The following is a 5000-nucleotide window of genomic DNA, read 5'->3' as shown; positions in this document are numbered from 1 at the left end:
CAATGAAATAAGCTGTTCCGCCTTTCCGCGTTAAGTCTTTCAGGCAGTGTGTATTTGGACAGTTAACAAGATCTCGTTCACCGACATATGCAAGACAAAATGTACAGTATTTATGAATAATAAATGGTGTCAGTGTACTGCCAAAAAGTCGTTGCATTTTGAGAGGGCCATTCGACGTCGGGGCCGAAATCGAAATCGACTGGAACACCGGACGAGGAGAGAAACAGAGGCACGTTGGTGTGATTCTTGCCACAGGAGAGAAAAGTAAGCAAGTCCTTTTTTCTTTTTTGAAACATTTTCACTCAACAGGAATGCTACCTTGGAACGGTTATCAGATATAAAAGGTTTAAAAACTGGGTGGCCTTCATTGTCCTGTAATGAATACAAAATCAAAACTTACTTGAGCGGGCTGGATTCCCTGCTAAAATACCCTCTATGCGGAGTTATTACACTTTTATTAATCTTTTTTTTTTTCACTTGTGATTTACAACAATGCTTTCAGATAAATTGTACATGATTACAATAAGATCCCCATCTCTCCGTCGCTACTTTTAAATTTTGACCGCACAGGCCCTTTCTCTTTGGCTCCTTTATTTCAAATTTTAACTGTCACGTTATTCGAAGTATGCATGACGGAGTATCATTTGACAGTGAAAGTTAACAAAGGCAGTGTCAATTACAAAGTGTACCTATACGTCTGCATGAAAAAAGTAGAGGTGAAACTTAACACATAAAAACACTTTAAATGACAACGAAACGGAAAAAAACGAAATAATAGAAAGGTGAATAAAATCTTTGGAAATAAACTGACAATTGCATGATTTTTTCATTTTTAAGCTCATACTTAATTGCGAAGTGAACTGCCACTATCAGTTTTAGAGGATTAAATCGAATGTCCTCTTCTAGGACATTGTATTTTCTTTTTCTTGGAACTTCCCCGATCCACAGACTTACGGCATTGCCAACCCCAATTCTTTTTCTTCTTATATTTTTTTAAAGGCCAGAATAATTCCTTAGACGAATATGCAGAGTATGTTAGTAAGAAAATACGAAAATGGGTACAAGAGGGAAAAGTCCCTAAAGATGAATTACAGAATTTACGAGCAATTAACCAGGAACAAACCGAGGAAAGGGCTATGGAGATAAGCAAGCGAAAACGTAAGGTGGCGAAGAGTAAAGAATCAGATTTAAAGAATGCCGAGTATCAGCCAGCCAAAAAACAGGCTAAAAAGAAAGACCCTGTGGCGAAACCATGCGAGCCATCGAAAGATAAAGGCAAGCGTAAACAGAATGGTCAGAAAAGGGCGCAGTCTCTGACACACTCCAGCGTACATGCTGAAAGACAAATGTTGGACAGTTTACAGATACTTTCTGCTAACTTTCCAACAGATTCAACAACTAACATACAGTTAATTGAATCTGACGATGAAAACGAGAATCTCCAGGTGACAAACGATCGCCTTCCTTTACCGCAACCTACGGTAACAACCAAACCAAAACAGAATTTGACAAACAAACTGCAACCATTGACAAACAGGCTACAACAACCTTTTACGGCCAAAATGAAACAACTACCACATTTTTCCAATCCTGAAAACCAACTTTTGCCAATCAGACAGCAGTCACTGTTAGCAAGAATAGAAAAGCAACCATTTACAGACAGAGAACGGCTATCTTCGGTGGTTACAGATAAAAACGGTTTGGACAAAAGACGGCAGCTTACGTTTGTAAGTACAGATCAATACCCCTTGACGGCGAACATACAACAGCTTCCTTTGGCAAAAAACAGCAACAAACAACCTTTGAGGGTAACACAAAGAACACCTTCGACTGATGGAGGTGGACATGTTCCAACAGAAAGACAGCCGCTTATACCAACAAATGGCAGGCAGTTACAGCATAAATACCCGGAAACCTACCGTTCTATACCCACGGTAGAACAGAATGACGTTTACTATGACGATACTATGCTTGACGCGTTCAGCGACTACGACGACATGCAAGAAGACATTGGGCTGAACGCAACAAGCGCGCTATTTTAAGAAAAGTATTTGTTGATGCCATTAACACTGTCAACGACTGTACAGCCGGTGAACTTGACGAAGCAAACTTCCAATGCAGTGATGTGAACTGTCAAAGAAGACTCCGTAATCTGGAAGATGAAAACACAAAATTGAGAGCAGAGATTAGAAAGTTGATGGATGATGCTCAAATGTCTATGCCGTCTCCAAACATACCAGGTAAGATATATAAATAACGCCAGCTGGTTATTCCCCTGAAATTAAAGTGACTCTGAACATTTGATAATCATTCCAGTCTAAGCTCGCCACACTGACCGACTGGTTACTATATGAAGGTCATAAGAAAGGTAGATACAGAAAGGCTTTTATAGTTCAGATCGAGAGTTTAACAATTAATGTTTCGCTATTTTAGTCCCTACTATAGAAGTGATTCGTTACTTTCAAGCATTTCTGCAGAGTACGCAACCACAGCCTGCAACCCAGTACACCATACAGGCCAACCTTTCGCCGAGCCAGGTAACTAATTGTTAGTTTGCATTTACCTTGCATTTCACCGTTGTATTAATCAGAACTGTAGCAGGGATTCATATCATAATGCCATTTAGAACGTTAATTTTTTTTCCTCTTCACATCATTTTGCAAAACGATAGAAACAACTGAATTCAGAACTGAAACACATCTGCGCACTTGTAAGTCCAAATTCCAAAATGTTGCATGCAGCTCGAGTCCTTTAATAAAGCCCCACTTCCTTTTGGATAATCTCGTGCGATTTCTCAGCATACCTTTATTTTCACAGGCAGACAGCAAAGGAAAGGTTAAGCTGTTGTCCGACTATGAAGTTTTTATTGACCGTGAGAAACTGAGGTCCATTCTTCAAAACGCCAACATCAAAGGACCTCTCTTTTTAATCTCACGTCTGGTCGCAGAGATATTCAACGAAGAGGACTTAGCCAATTCATGTGGGCAAGGGCTTCATAAGACTGGGAAAGATGACCAAGGTCGACCACCATTACATGCTACAAAACTTCGTGCTTGTAAAGGTAAGTCGGATGACTACACCATGTTAGCTTGATAAACAAGTAAAGAGGTATAAAAGAAAGAAGAAATTTAATTAGTTTACTGGAGATAACGAAAAATATCGATATTAAAACTGAAGCAGCGTGCCACAACTGTAAACTTGCACATCGGTATAACGTACGAAAACAAATATCATAGTACTCACCAAGGTGTGACCCGTAGAAGGCTTGGTAAGCACGCAACAGCACCGTGACGTCACGTAAACGGGTAGCGCGAAAGAAGTGCTACTTTGATCGCAGAGCTATAAGACCGGTTAAGAATATGCTTGAAATACTTATTCTGTACCATGAAAATCAAGATGGCGACGAGATTTGCTTATATTAGGCCTGGGTTCTAAGCTGTATCCTGGCAACATACAGCGCATACTCAATAAAGATCTTACTCGAGAACGCTTAAATCAAGTAACCTTAAGAAAGGCTCTGTACGGGTCCGCAAATGATCCCTGGACCGCAAATGGTCCCCAAACTGTACCGCAAACGATACCAGGACCGTAAATGATGCCCATATTGGACCCCAAATGATCCCGGGACGCAAATGATCCCCATTTCGGACCGCAAATGATCCCGAAAAAAAAAGGAAGGAATGGCACGGAGGGTGGAATGGGTCTGGATAGAAAATTAATGTGAAGAGCGCTAATTTATATTAAAATCACTTTAAATCGTGCCTCTCAACAGGTTTCTGCCTCATCATAGTTTTTAAGAAAGACTGAATTTTGTTTCTTACCATGCTGTTATAAACTTGACACATATAATTGTATGCAGTACAATGATCAAAAACTAACTTGGACACAATTCTAAACTGATTGTGACCAGGGGCCCGTTTCTCGAACAACTCTGGCAACACACGCACGGTTCGAGAAACGAGCCCCTGCATGCAGTTCACAGTCAGTTTAGAATTGCGTCCAAGTTAGTTTTTGATGATTGTATCCCGTAATAAACGTCGCAAATTTAATTTATAACAGCGTGGTAAGGGCCGTTTTAAACGTCGCATTTTACATGTGCCGAATCTAATGCAAATGAGCGAAAACAGTAGATTTTTCTCATTTGTGTTCGATTCGGCCCAAGTAAAATGCGACGTATAAAACGGGCCTAAGAAACAAAATTCCCGAGTCTTTCTGGAAAACTATAATGAGGCAGAAACTTCTTGTGAGCCATGATTTAAAGTGATTTTAATAAAAATAAGCGCTCTTTACATTAATTCTCTATCCAGACCATTCAACCCTGCATGCATGCCGTTCCTTTTTCGGGATCATTTGCGGACCCGTACAGCTCTGGTAGCGGGGTGCCTCCACTGTTGCTTGATAATCCATAGGCAGCCCAAGCTCGCGTCACTACAGACAGCCGTTGAGAATTTAAACGCGTTATAAGACTTTGTATGGGAAATCAAATACCGTCGATTATAAAGCCTAAAAAATGCCCAATTTAACTTTCATTCAATAAAGTGAATAAAAATGACTCACCTCTGGTATATTCTTGTGCCTATCGGAGCTTATTACACCGTTTCGGGAATTCTGTGTTTTCAGTGTTTTCAATGTTCTAAGACGAAGTCAAGGCTGCACACTACGATTCCGACCGTGGTCAGCTCAGAGGCGGTTTGCGACTCGAAAATCCATCCCAGCCAAGATTTTTTCACGCAAAGCTAAAGCCACATCATTTGCGAACCTCCGTGAATGTTTCATCGTCAAAAAACCCCTACAGCGGCTTCTCGTAACCATGGAGCTGTTACGAGAAGCCGCTGTGGGGATGGGGTAAGTGTTGTAATGACTGTACCTCATCGGGTGGAGTTAATTTGACTTCGGACCCAAGCTCCGTGTCTTCACGGGTCATCAGTTGCAATTAAATTCATCAGCTATCGTGGAAATCGAAGCAGAAAATGCTCATTCCCAGCCAAGTGCGTGGGGTT

General features: G+C 40.9%; 1 protein-coding gene across 1 annotated transcript in view; it reads left to right on the top strand.

Moving 5' to 3' along the window:
• LOC138002495 (fibrillin-1-like) overlaps positions 1-5000 on the top strand; it is a 472982-nt gene that overhangs the window by 99901 nt on the left and 368081 nt on the right. The gene's annotated exons all lie outside the window — the stretch shown is intronic.

The sequence above is a fragment of the Montipora foliosa genome, chromosome 5 (assembly GCF_036669935.1).
Source record: "Montipora foliosa isolate CH-2021 chromosome 5, ASM3666993v2, whole genome shotgun sequence".
Taxonomy (NCBI): Eukaryota; Metazoa; Cnidaria; class Anthozoa; order Scleractinia; family Acroporidae; genus Montipora; species Montipora foliosa.
Note: the sequence above shows the minus strand (reverse complement) of the source record. Positions and strands in the feature narration are given on the sequence as shown.